The sequence below is a fragment of the Mauremys mutica genome, chromosome 4 (genome assembly GCF_020497125.1).
Source record: "Mauremys mutica isolate MM-2020 ecotype Southern chromosome 4, ASM2049712v1, whole genome shotgun sequence".
Classification (NCBI taxonomy): domain Eukaryota; kingdom Metazoa; phylum Chordata; order Testudines; family Geoemydidae; genus Mauremys; species Mauremys mutica.
In genome coordinates, this window is record NC_059075.1 from 98,175,009 (window position 1) to 98,189,655 (window position 14,647).

The 14,647-nt window shown below is 38.0% G+C and overlaps 1 protein-coding gene across 3 annotated transcripts in view; it reads left to right on the plus strand.

Moving 5' to 3' along the window:
- SBF2 (SET binding factor 2) overlaps nt 1-14,647 on the plus strand; it is a 595,592-nt gene that overhangs the window by 346,109 nt on the left and 234,836 nt on the right. The gene's annotated exons all lie outside the window — the stretch shown is intronic.

Below are 14,647 nucleotides of genomic sequence, written 5' to 3' on the forward strand. Positions count from 1 at the left end.
GGCATTACCCTACAAGTTGTGAGATATTTTACTTAGCTTTTTGCCAAATATCCTTTGATCCCCAGTTCTTAGCTATGAGAAAAGTACTCACGCATAACATTTGATCCACACACATATTGAGCCATATCCTCAGCTGGAGTAACTGATATAGTTCTGTTGAAGTCTTTGTAGCTATGCCAATTTACAGAGGGCTGATTTATTTCCAAAGTAACTATTACCAAAGTAATTAGTAATTAATTTTTTTCTATGACTTTTGTGCTATTGAAACCCTTATAACCTTGGGGCCAGACTTATAAAGGTATTTGGGCACCTAAAGATGCAAATAGCCACCTAGTGGTGTTTTAATAGAGTCATAGATTATAAGGCCAGCAGAGATCATGGTCATCATCTAGTTTGACCTGCTGTATAAACACTGGCTATACAACTTCCTTGAATTAATTTGTTTGAACTAAAGCATATCTCTTAGAAAAACATCCAGTCTTGATTTAAAAATTGCCAGTGATACAAAATCCAACACAACCCTTAGTAAGTTGTTCAAAAGGTTAATTACTTTTAATTACTAAAAAAAAAATTACTTATTTCTAATGTAAATTTTGATAGCATCAACTTCCAGCCATTAAATCTTCATTATATCTTTGTCTATTAAGTTGAAGAGCCCTCAATTATAAAATTTCTGTTTCCTCTGTAGGTACTTACAGACTGGGATCAAGTCATCCCTTAACCTTCTCTTTGTTAAATTAAACAGATTGAGCTCCTTAAGCCTTTCTCTATTAGACATTTTTTGAAATCCTTTAACCATTCTTGTGGCTTTCCTCTGAAACCTCTGTAATTTATCAACATCCTTCTCAAATTGTGGACACCAGAACTGGACACAGTATTCCAGTAGTGGCTGCAACAGTGCCAAGTACAAAGGTAATATAACCTCCCTATTCCTATTCAGTATTCCCTCTTTATACATCCAAGGATAGTATTTGCTCTCTTGGACGACATGTTTCACTGAGAACACATGTTGAGTTGATTATCCACCATGATGCACACGTCTTTTTCAATATCAGTGCTTCCCAGGCATAGTGCTGTCTAACTTCCAACATATCAGGTGAGATTGGGTGCATTCAGTCTGGTTTGGCTATAAGCACCTAACTCCAGTCTACATCTTTAGGTACCTAAAACTTTAAAAATCTGGCCTCTTGAGACTTGTAGTTTTTATTTCTGCATGTATTAAGTTCAACACAAGCAGATGCTGTACCAGCTTCCTCCCACTGTCCTGTCAACGTGCCTCAGTCCTGATCTGGAAGAAGCTACCACTAGGTGTGAAAAGATTATGCAGTTTCTTTGCCCAGTTGCTGATGAATGCTAGCTGTGGTAATGGTTTTTGCGATGTGAACACACACCTACTAGCACAAAGTCCACAAAACGAATTTTTTGAGTCCACAAAACGAATTTCCAGCAGGTTGCAAACCAGTTACTTCATATCACTACTGACCCAGTCTTGATTTGAGTCTATGACCTAGGCAGGTTAATGTTCCATGTGCTCCTGTCAATCCCCGAGTCACTGAGCGCTATATTAAATAGTAATGATTATTTTTGTAAAAAAAAAAATTGAGTGGTTGTAAGGTTCTTAAAAGGACACTTCTAAAGTTATAAACATCAGTTGTTGTTTGGTGAATAGAAATCCATTATTGTCTGATTCAGACATGCCAAACAGTTTGAAAGTATTTTGACGTGCTGGCACACTACAGCGTCTGTTTTTGAGTTGCATGAACAGGTCAGCAGTCACTTAAGATTCCTCCTTCACATCAAATTAATATTTTAGATTTGCTATGAGAATGAATAAAGAAATGTTTTGGCCGGTTAAACTTGTCATAAATCATTTTTGTAGCATTTGCCCATTTTTTCAGAAGTTTTGACACTGTAGGACAAAATGTTTGCCAAAACCTGTAATTTTGCACTGCTCAAAATGACATTTTGTGACAGAGGAAACTCAAAGCTTTCAGTATTTCCAAAAATGTAGAAATATTTTAATAAAGACTCTCTTTCTTCCTCCCTCCACATATTACTGGGAAGTGGTCAGTCTTTGGTTAACCTACATTGAAAGAAATTATCAACACAAAAGGCAACTATCGCTCAAAAACTGAATGTTCTTGTTCAGGCACCAGGCATGGGAGGACCCTAGGGAAGTTCTGTGGACCACCTCACAGCACAATAACCCCACTGTGGCTTCCACCAGCCGTTGTTACTCCTTGAAAGGTGACCCGAACATGCACTGCAGCAAGAGGAGGGGTTCTGCCATCGCTGTAGTTAATCGACCTCCCTGAGAGGTGGTAGCTAGGTTAATGGAAGAATTCTTCCATCGACCTAGCACTGTCTACACCAGGGGTTATGCCAACTTACTTATGTTACTCAGGGGTATGGATTGTTCAAAATGTCTTTGATGATTCAAGATGGATGGCTCTGCTTCCTGTGACGTTACAATGCAAATGATTTTCCTGTAATCTCTGATGCAAATGAATAGTCCATTGTCCATATCTCTGGTCACACCTGGCTCGGTTTGCCTGCCCAGTTATCTAGAAAAAACCTCTTTTGCATCTTTTATCTGTTTACAGGCTCCAAAGCATAATATCAGAGAATATCCATAATTTCATGTACAGTGTTGTTACAAATGTTTCACAGTGATACTAATGACAAATGTTTTACTTGTTTTCAAATGGTATATTACATGACACCTTTTAAATCAATATCATGACAACAGTGTGTGAGTGTTTTGAACTGGTCAGGCCAGCTGAGTTTTATTGTTACATACAAAGGAGCCCTTTGCCATCGGCACTGTGGTGTTCTGAGGTCACAATATTTTATTAGCTTAACTAAACTACAGTGAACTAATCAAAATCATAAAATAAATACAAACAAAGCATATTACAATATAGTATAGGGGTAGGCAACCTATGGCACATGTGCCAAAGGCGGCACGCAAGCTGATTTTCAGTGGCACTCACACTGCCCGGGTCCTGGCCTGAGGGGCTCTGCATTTTAATTTAATTTTAAATGAAGCTTTTTAAACATTTTAAAAACCTAATTTGCTTTACATACAACAATAGTTTAATTTTATATATTATAAACTTACAGAAAGAGACCTTCTAAAAACATTACAATGTATTACTGGCACATGAAACCTTAAATTAGAGTGAATAAATGAAGACTCGGCACACCACTTCTGAAAGGTTGCCAACCCTTGACATAGTAGGTTAATATCAAACCTCAAATTAGTCTAATTACCAGCTGATTAAACCATGTCAAAAAGACCAACCATTCTTTTTAAGCTCTGTGTAATGATTTGGTTACCTTATTTCTGAAGTTGATAGCTATTACCAAACACAGTGCCAATAGTTATATTTATGTTCTAGCTAAATAGCTGATACAGGAAGGGTCAAATCACTTCCAGGTTGAAACTAATGTTAAAACTACAGCTCTGATGTTAATTAAGGCAGCAAATTATCAGTAGTTAGGTAGTAGTTGCCAGTCTCTTACTCCCAATATAAGGTTACTTTAAACATTCTAATACAATTCAAGATGACACACCTTGTTACATTTAATATTCAAATGACAATTGAGGTGAAAATGCATGATTACTCAGGGTTAAAGATATAACTACTAGCCTAAGAAATATATGTATGTGTGATTTCTTAGACAGCTGATTGTTTAACCTAGGGCTGTTATAGGTATTTTAGGAACTACTCCATAAGCACCATTTTCGGAGTCTACGAGTTCTATGCATGCGCGCGCACACACACACACACACACTCTGCCAGCCATCTTCAAGACTTTAAAAAAAAAAGTTGAAGAATGTTAAATACAAGTGTGTCCTACTGATAAAAATTAGAAAAGAAAACAAAACTACTGACACAATACAGGAAGGTTCTCGTCAGGGGTGGCTCCAAGCCCCAGCATGCCAAGCGCGTGCTTGGGGCGGCATGCCGCACGGGGCGCTCTGCCAGTCGCCGGGAGGGCGGCAGGCGGCTCCGGTGGACCTCCCGCAGGCGTGCCTGCGGAGGGTCCGCTGGTCCCGCGGCTCCGGTGGAACTCCCGCAGGCACGCCTGCAGGAGGTCCACCAAAGCCGCGGGACCCGCGGACCGTGGGACCAGCAGATCCTCCGCAGGCACGCCTGCGGGAGGTCCACCGGAGCCGCCTGCCGCCCTCCCGGCGACCAGCAGAGTGCCCCCGCAGCATGCCGCCCTGCTTGGGGCGGCGAAATGTCTAGAGCCGCCCCTGGTTCTCATGACTCTTGTGATTTTATTCAGCTTCAGGAAATTGGCATGGGGTTGAAAAGATTAGCTGGTGGTCTTATTGGTTCAGATGTTTTAACATTGATGAAATTGTTGGCTGACTAAAGGTTATGTACTTGTAGATGTCAGATCTTAGATTTAGCATGTTGCTGGACTCTTATCCCTCACTGGCCCAATGGGAGGGTGAGGAAGTACAGACTTCTTGGTCAGGCATGGTAGTGTTGTGTGGCCAGAAGCCAGTGGCCGCAGCGTCAGGCAATGTAGACCAACAAGCCAGAGTGCCAACAACTGACGTTATCTTCCTTTCCTTTACTTTTTGAACTTTCCTTTTGAAGATGAAAGGGCCTGGCTGGTTCCTCCCCCTTGGAGAACTCCTCCTCAGAAATCCCTTGGCAAATCAGAATAGAGCACTCTCCTTCTGAGGTCACTGACATCACACAGCGGGGCCCAGTAAGGTCACTTTTATGCTAATACAGAATCTCCCCATTCCAATTATTTAAGACTCAGGAAGTCCATGGATCCAAAAATATATCCAGTCTGTCAGCAGGTCCAGAGATCATGGGTCCATAGACATTATCTCAACCATCCTGTAAAACTCCTGACTCAAAAACGGTTTTTAAAACGTAAGGCTAGCAAAATGTTGGAACTGAAATCTTAAGAAAATAGCAATTATACGTTCATTGAGCCATGCAGATAGAGGGACAAACTGACAGATACTTATTACTTCCCATTTTACACTTTGGTTGAGCTCTACAGCTGGGAGAAAGGTAGTCACAATAAAAGTCTTTGCCTCCTAAAATCACAATCTTGAGGTTCAGTTTTTACATACAGCCCTAACTGCCTTACATCCCTCTGGCATTTATTCTTTACTGTAGTCTAATTTCTTTTAATTTGATATGTATCTTTTCAAAGGAAACAAAGGAGAGTTTATAATCCTGAGATTAAAACTAAAATCTACACAAAGAATAAAGTCTTGGAAAATGTTACTACAATAAGAGTAATGAATAATTGTTCTTTTTAAGCAGTATCTATAAAACATGTATTTTTACAATTTATATAATTGAGACTAAAATGGTACTATACCTCTTAAAACATCATCTTGGACAGAACATACAGTTGTTACATACAAGACTTTAATTGCCAGTGTAAGTTAAATACACATACCTCAAGGTGATATATTATGGAATGTATGTTTGACACTTTTTCCACATGAATACTCAGTGTAGTTTAGGTATCTTGGACTATTATTTCTCTGTAATGCCTCCCATTGTCTGTTACTTCATATTATCATGAAAATATTTGAAAATCATTTCCAGCTGAGAACCGGGAGACAGTGTCTGTGTGGAAGGATGTTCCCTGCTTGTTTTTTTAATCTGCGTGAGCTTCTTTTGTTTTCCCTTCCTCCCTGTTTCTGTTTGAAGACTTTGTTTACTGCTTAAATGCAAATTAAGACAAGCAAACACTCCTTTATTCAAAACAGATCTGTTTGACGACTTCTGCCTGGGCAGGGCTATGGGGGTTTTGAACATGGGCTATGATATTATATAGGGGAATTTCATAACTTTTCACATAATGCTGCTACATAAATTTCACCATGACAATACTGACCAGCAAGTTATGAGTTTTCAAATGATATCTCACAAGGCAAACTTGTACAAAAATTATTACAATAGTGTGTAGGCTGTGAACAGAGGGGTGTATTCCATCACACCCTCTGATTTATACCTTCATCCCTGGTTTTAAGTTTGAATATGGCATGGAGATTGTACTGGTCTTATTGATCAATGGTCTCTATCTGGCAGTGGATGAAGACTGATTTATCTAATTATTTTATTATTGGTTGTTTTTAGTTGTATCTGCTGTAGCCTGGACATAGTGTTGTGTTGATGTTCCCTGGGGACTTTGGCAGAGGTGCACTTTAGTGTCTTCTCTGTCGGAGACTACAAGTAGTTTAGTATAGCTGGGCAATTTCTGATGTGCTTATGGAATCACTGGGGTGGCAGTGGCATCAGCATGAAGATTACAGTCAGCTCTTTCTTTCTCTGTAATTGTGCCATACATTGTGTCTGATCCTGTTTCCTAGTGACTAGACAACAGTGAAGTTGGCTGAGAACTACCTGCCTGAAGCTCAACCTGGATAAAATATATGTAGGTAATGCTAATAGGTTATGAAGAAACAACTGTAGGAAATAGAGATGATATTTGTCCCTTCAAATAAAGATGTTTTGCCTCCGTTGGTGACTCGGGTTCACAACCTGATGTCCTGTTGGACACTCAACTGCTGATGTATGCTTTTTGTCACCTCTATATTGGAATCCTAGTAGTACACAGCAGTTGAGCTGTCACTTGAAGGCCTCTCTCAGAAACTTCAATTAGTTCAAAAGGCAATGTCTTATATACTGTATGGTGCTCCTTGTAGGAAACACATTACACCTATGCTCCAAAGACTAAACTGGCTTCATGTTCGTTTCTAGGTCCAATTCAAAGTTTTGATTTTATCTATAAATCCCCTTTTGGTTTGGGTTCTATGTATCTTGAATATCACTGTGCTTTATCCCGGCAGTTGAAATCATCAGGGACACTTGATTCCTGAGATATGTTTGACTGGTCAGGATGATCTGTTGAAGGCTCTGGAATTTAGAGTTTGCTCCTTTACTCTTTAGTCTAGCAAAACCCAAATAAATTGACCTTTAGGGATGCTCAATTCACCCATTTTCTGTCTGAAGGGGCTGAGTAATTTTGCATGTGTGAACTGATATTGGATTGGGTGACAGAGTTTTATTAGTTTTATTATAAATGTTCCTAGAGGTTGATGATAGCCATATCTTATGATGATAGCTGGGGAAATAAATTAGATTTGGCAAGGGTTACTTGTTTGAGAGTTGGTTTGAGTAAAGTTGTTGCCTTTTATTTATTAGTCAAGCATATCTATCTTCTCATTAGCAATACTTCAGCAAAGTGCCTCTAGTTACGGTCTGTAACATCTAAAAATAAAAATGAAAGGTTTTCTGTGTTTTTTTCTCAACTGTTTTTGTTTCCTAATCATCTTGAGATTTTGCACTGTACAAATCGTAAAACCTTTGTAACAGGCAGCGTCAACCTCCAGTGTTCTTTAGAGAAGCTTTTTGGTCATTGCTGACCCATTTCCTGGATTAGTCAGGCCAAATTGTGTAATTTTTTCGGTTAAGCTTTTCCTTATTGCCCACTATTCTAAGAGCCAGAAACCTGTTGCAGTATATTGGTTTGAGTCTGTAGTGCTAGGTAAATTTCCAAATCCTATGTTTAAAACCTTAACTATAAAAAAGTTCTTAAAAAGTTAGCAGTAGTAATTTAATCTCATGAAAGATTGTACTGTGAAATACAGTTAACAATTTGACAAACTCTGTGTGCGCACACACGCAGTGCTTAAATTGGTATTATAGAACAACAGGAAGCAGACAGATTAATACATTTGTTAGGGTAGGATGTCAGATATTTTAGTACATATTACAAATCCTTTAAATCCTTGAAAACAGCAAAGGTCAGGAAGCCTTGTTTAAAATTTTCCAGTATATGTGTAAGGTTCAACAGGATGTATGTCTGCTTGTGGATTGTTAGATGAGTAATCTGCAAAAATCAACTTGTTTGTTGTTTTTCATGTTGTCTGTTTGTGTCCTGACAGTTTAACATCAGATGTACGGTGAAGTCTGAAGTCAGTAAGCAGTTCAAGGTTGCAAACAAGTATGGTTATGCTTTGTAGCATGAAAAGTCCTCAAAAGTTGTTATTCTGCAGTGTTTGTTTGCAATAATATCTCTCGGGGCTTGAAATGACATTTTGGTTGTTTGTCTTATTAGTCAAATGATTTAAGAAAGGAAGAAAAATAAGTAAACAAATTTTAGAGTTAGTGCTGTGATATCAGAAATTGATTGATTTCAGAAACATAATATTGAACTTATGATATCTTTGAAAAAATATATTGTAAAATATGCTGCAATATATATGTATAAACACATAATTTTGTACTAAGCTGCTGTTCATCTCTTCTTCGGGTGTCTGTACATGGACTTAGGAATCTAACTTGAAACGGCCAATTTTAAAATCTTGCTTTGTGTGTTATATAGGTTGTTTAACAAATAAATAAAATAATGCAATATGAAGATTTCACAGCAGAGCCACACAAGTTTCAAAATCAGTCTGTATATAAGAGACAAGGTTTAGTCCAAGAAGTTTACTGATGTAGGTTTAGTAAACCTACCACACTCCTTTGAGGAAATTGGGTTTAGACTGGGGACCAGCTTCTCACTGGGACATGAGATAGCTTCAGGACCATATCACTAACCAAAAAACTGAAGGTCCAAGAGATGTATAACTCCCCATCTTGCATACTGTTTGAAGAACCTGTCCCTAGGCATAGATTTCATATTTCCCAAACTCTAAATGTCTCATTCTGGAGTGCAAATCAAAGAGCTAAGGAAATGTGTCTTTAAACTGGCTTTTGAAAGGTATGCACAGATTATGTCCGCACTGCATCTTAAGCGAGGGGAGGGGAGGGGAGGAGGCGGAGGACTGTTGTCTGGCTTTCCAGGGGAAGGAGCATACCACTTTAAGGGCAGAAAGGCCCAGATGTTGCTGCAGATGCAGAGGAGGTCAGCATGGGGATGCTGACTCATCCCCCCAATGTGACTGGAAAGAGAGGAGGTCACAGCTGGGCGGGAGAAGCCCTTTTTCTCCTGGACCAAGTGGAGCAGCACCCATCCTCCGACCCTTGAAAGTGGCAAAATACCAGGTTTGGTCAGGATCTGCTGTGAGCACTGTGCTAGCCACTCCTTTACTGCGGGGGCTGGGAAGGAATTTTTCCCTTGCTGCCAGATTGGCCAAGGCAGACTGGGGAGGCAGGTTGCTTTCCCCACAGGGTTCAGGGATGGGGGCTTAGTTGAGGTGAGCATATGATGTCACAACTCATTATGTAAGTGTGGAGCAGATGTTTAGTATTGGTACTCTATAGGGAAGTGATACAGTGATCAGATAAATGGTTGGGTAAAGGATTTTAAGGGGGTGTTTGTTAAAGAAGGAGAAACTGGAGGAGCAGAAAACGGAGGCTCCTATGACTGGCACAGCAGAGAGCCAACCTCCTTCTCCTTTATAACCCACCGTAACCCTCATTTGAGAGTGGAGGGGGATTGTAAGGTCCTAGCAGTGGGTTGGTTGGGAACCAGGATAGAAAAGGGGTGGAAAAGCCCCCCTCGGTAAATATTGAAATGATCATGGAGTTACCTGCACTGTACACGTTTGTCTGTTAGGTAGCCTCAGGCAGTTAATAATAAAATTGTGGCCTCATTAAACTACATCCAGTGTCTCATGTCCTTCTTCCAGTATAGCATAGAGTGCATATCTTACAATTTAAGGCCTTTTTGAAAGTCATTTTTTTCCAATTTTAATAAAGCACAGAAGACTCCTCACTGAGCTCTGTTTATAAGCCAAGTTTCAAACTGCATTCATCTGTTACTGCTGTAGTCTGATCAAAAAAAATGTGGCCAGGTTTTCTTTTCCAAAGAGAAATGGTGGTGATGGTTTGATGTTCATCCCGCCCCCCCTCCCCCCGCCCCCACCTACAGACACAAACACACGTATCACAGATATATATGTACTACATATATAAATATGTGCTTTCTGTATGTATTGTATATATTTACACACTGACCACAACATTCAGATTCCATGGTGTGTTTAAAACCAATACGGCTTGATGCTCTTGAGGGATTTTGCCCATTCTTTTAATTTAAAACATTGCAAATAAATAATTTAAGTTGTTCATACTTTCTTTACATCTTATCCTATTATATTTGGCCTTTTAAAAAGTGATTTTTGTTATCTATGATAACACCTAGTGATGAAGACAGAACTGATGAACTCCAGATTCAGTGTAGTTGAATTTAAATGCCTAATCACTTACTCTGTCATTTGTTTCAGAGGGTATTTTTGCAAATGAAAAACTTATGGGACATTTTTGCTTGCATCCAAGATCAAATTTTAACAGGTAGAAAAGTGCTCACTCATCTAAACTTCAGCATAGGGTTTTAGTTCATCTAGCTTCCAACATGCTTGTACGTGAAATGATATTCTTAAGAGAGTGTCTAACAGAAAAACAATCAAGGAATGAAAAATACACTGACCCAAAGTCCAAAACTTCCTGTAGTCAGTCCCGGACCAATATATTAAAAAGGAAAAAAAAAAAAGCATTTTTAGTCTGGTATCATAAACTATCAGAAGTGAGCTGGCAAGCGGTGATTCTCAACTGTAAAATAATATACTCTTGGTGTTTGCCCTGGCACACTGTAATATTGTATTGTGCAACTACTTTGTTCTCACTGCTATGTTGTTTTCTCCCCCCCACTTGAGTTCTAGCATATTGACTGCTTTCTAGCCAGTTACTAGAACTAGAGGCTCAAGCTGCTACTGTATCTGTCAGCTTGTTTGGAATACAGCAGTCTAATGACATAAAATATTAAGTAGGACCAGTTCTTTAAAAAGCTGGAGTTTAGTGCTCACTTGTGCACCTATTTTTGTATTCAGACTTCTACAAATAGTGTATGTGGCACAAGTGGGCTAAAACACCCACTTTTATGCAGTTTGTGTATACATACAAAATATGTGGGGGAGTAGGTGGGTATATGTGTAAAAATATGTATCACTGGGTGCATATATATATAATGAATACATTTTAAATTGCAACCTTGATCTTTTTCATAGAGTTGTGATATACTGGTTGTTTGTAACAGGATTCAAGGTAGGAGAGGAAAAGGGTGCAGCAAATTTGTAACAAGAATGACCTGCCAGGGTTAGAAAGAGTTTGACAGACAAATACAAATGTTTCAGAGGAAATAAACTTTCCTAAGGTTTAGTTCTAGACAAGTAATCCGTTAAAATATTTACCTGGTTGTGAAGATGGCCTGAACATTGATTCTTTTAATCACTCAAGCAGCTTCCTAAAGCGACTGTAGAACTAGCCTCAGACTGGAAATCTTCCAAAATAATCCTGTTAGTAAGAATTTTATTATATCTTAAAATAAGCTGCATGGATACATTGTATAAATATTGAAAGACATATACGATTTATATTGAGACATGGCAGTCCTTTATTAGTTAAATTGAACATACCTGTAATTTATTATAACAGCAAATTTTGTTCCTTATTAATGTTTTTGTCAACAGTAGCTTAATTATGCTGGTACTTTTTAGAACTCTGTATTACTTTGATATGTGATTGTGAACATGTACTTAGAATGATTTCCAAAAAAAAAAAAAAAGAAAATTGATCCCAGATAATAGTTTACTGAGTATCCAAGGTATTTGCATTAAGATACTTTTTAAAGTTTTACACTCATCATAATCCACTGCAACCCCTTGTGTCACACAGCTGGAAGAAAATAGGACTTTTTGTCTCATACAGCTTGATTTCACCAGAGTACTTTGTTTAACACCGCCCCGCTACTTATAACACACAGCTGTAGTCAATATTATCAGGAACATATTTGATCTATTGTGATCTGTCATGTTAGAAGACAAATATTGTGACATGGGGATGGGAGGGGAAAAATTACCTTTTTAATGAATCTTTCTTTACCGATGTTGATCAGATAAGCATTGAGAAAATTTTGGTACATCAAAACTTTCTAATAAGTGAATATGGATGTTCCTGTCCTTCCTCTGGGTTTTATAGGAGTTGCCTTTTTTTTTATTATAACATAGTTAGTAGAACTATACAAGCTCTTATAGGATGGTTTGTGAGTCAGATATACCTATAGTCAGCTGCTATGTCAGATTCTTACAAGAATATGATGAAGCAATCTGAAAATATATATTTGTAGCCTTTGTTGTAATAAGATGGATTTTGAAGTTTCAGGTCAGCCTGTTATCATCCACTTCGGGTTTATTCCTAAAAAGTTGTTTTTGCTCGAAGTTGCTTTAGCTAGATGAAAAAAATTGATTTTCTATAGAACCTTTCATGTTTAATGTATCATAAAGCCGTGGCCTAGATATTGCTAGTGATTGTGCTGGAGTCTGGAGCCTATAAACAGTTTTAGAAGTGTGTGAATATTGGTCTGTACTTGCTCTCTCTAAGGAATGCTGTCTGAACTTTCATTTACAGATGTAGAACCACCTGAGAAGAGACATGGTTCAGTAACTTATTCAGAACTTTTTTGAGCCAGTGATTTCATGATCTGTTAAAGGTGCTTCACAATTAATAAATGGGTTCTTATTATTTTACAGTGCTATAAAATATTATGAAGACCTGAATAAAACAGCTGTTTGGAGAATTAGTACCATACAAATAAGACTTATAGATTCATAACTAACTGTTTCTTCAACTAGGACAATATGAACTTCCAGCCAACCCAGTCATTTGTCTAATCTTTTTTTCCATCTCTCAGTGGGTGAGAGGGTAGATTAACTTCCAAGAGGTAGATGAAAGAAAAGTAGTAGATATAACTCTTCAGAATATAATCGTGACATTGCTGGTGCACTCATTAGATACAAACAATTGGATGGTATCACCCATGTTTTAAAGTAAACTGTTCTGCACTCATATTTGCAACAATCCTTACCATCCTTCAGGTTGCTTGAATCTCTTCATGTTTACACTGGCTTATGCCAGCCCCTTTTTGGTACTATATGGATGGAGTTTGTAACCACAAACCATTATGTTACTCTTGACTCAGCCTTCTCAGAAGTCAGAATGAAGTTCTTTTTCTCCAAAACACCGCAACAGTGCTTAACCCCAGTGTAACTGTCTCCAAATTAGTTTAAAGAGAAACTAATTTTTCTGGCAATACAGAAAATATAAACTGATTTTAAGAAGCATTAAATAAAATTTAGTTAGGCAAAACTATGTTGTTTTAGAAGATCACTACAGAAAATTGCCTGTAAACAACCCCCCCGTCTTTATTAGGAAGTTAACGAGAAACCTACATATGTGATACAAGCCCTCTTAGTGACAACACAGTCTATGTCTTCAGGAAATTTTGGCCATGTACATTGGCCAAACCGGACAGTCTCTATGCAAAAGAATAAATGGACATCAGGAATCATATGTCATCAGGAATCATAACATTCAAAAACCAGAGGGAGAACACTTCAACCTTCAGACTTGAAGGTGGCAATTTTTCAACAAAAAAAAATCAAAAACAGACTCCAAAGAGAGACTGCTGAACTTGAATTAATATGCAAATTAGATACAATTAACTTAGGTTTAAACAGAGACTGGGAATGGTTGGGTCATTACACTAATTGAATCTATTTCCTCATGTTAAGTTCTCCTCACACCTTCTATGGGTCATCTTGATTATCACTTCAAAGGTTTTTTTTCTCTTGCTGCTGATAGCTCATCTCAATTGATTGGTCTCTTAGTTGGTATGGGTACTTCCACCTTTTCATGTTCTCTGTATGTATAAATATCTTCTGTCTGTGTGTTCCATTCTATGCATCTGAAGAAGTGAGCTGTAGCCCACGAAAGCTTATGCTGAAATAAATTTTTAAGTCTCTAAGGTGCCACAAGTACTCCTGTTCTTTTTGCGGATACAGACTAACACGGCTGCTACTCTGAAACAGGAAATTTTATGAATTTCAGCATTTCTCAAGAAATTTCATTATTTCTAGCATATCTCAAAGATGCATTTATTTGAAAGGATGGGACTCTTTTTGCTATAAAGGAAATGCATTTTTTTGGTCTTCCCCAGGAATGCATTACTTTGTAACCTATGCAACAGGTTATCCATTATACCATCTTACCAAAACCAGTTTAATCGGATTCATGTGTCTTGTCCTCAATCTTGCAGGCCTTGTTTAGACAGTCAGCTCTGCTTTAACTCCTTCTAATCACAAATGTAGTGTCTAGGCCTTACTGGCCTTTGTTTAACTTAATGACTCACAGAAAACACTTTTACAGATAAAAGTATGAATGTGTTTATTAGACAAACCTCATGAGCTCTTTGTCCATGATCAGCAATACTCACAGAGATATTACATAAAGGTTCAGAAGTAGAGCCTGGATCAACCACCAATAACGGGCTCTTAGAATCATGTTTACCGTTGCATACTACCATTTGAGGTCATTGTTAAGCACTGTTAGGATTGTTTTCAGAAGAGAAAATCCTTGGAAATGGGATAGAAAAGGAGGTGTAATAGAAAATATTTGAACTACTGGAAAATATTCACTGGGTGTTATACCAACTTGAAAAATAGAAAACAAAACTTGACAGTCAAAGAAAAGGCAGAAAAATCACAGGATAAGGTATTTGCATACTTATTACAAATTTTCCTCCAGTGACTCCAAGAATTCTTAATAATTTTTCATTTTCATTCTTTGTTCTGTTTTGGCTATGGGTT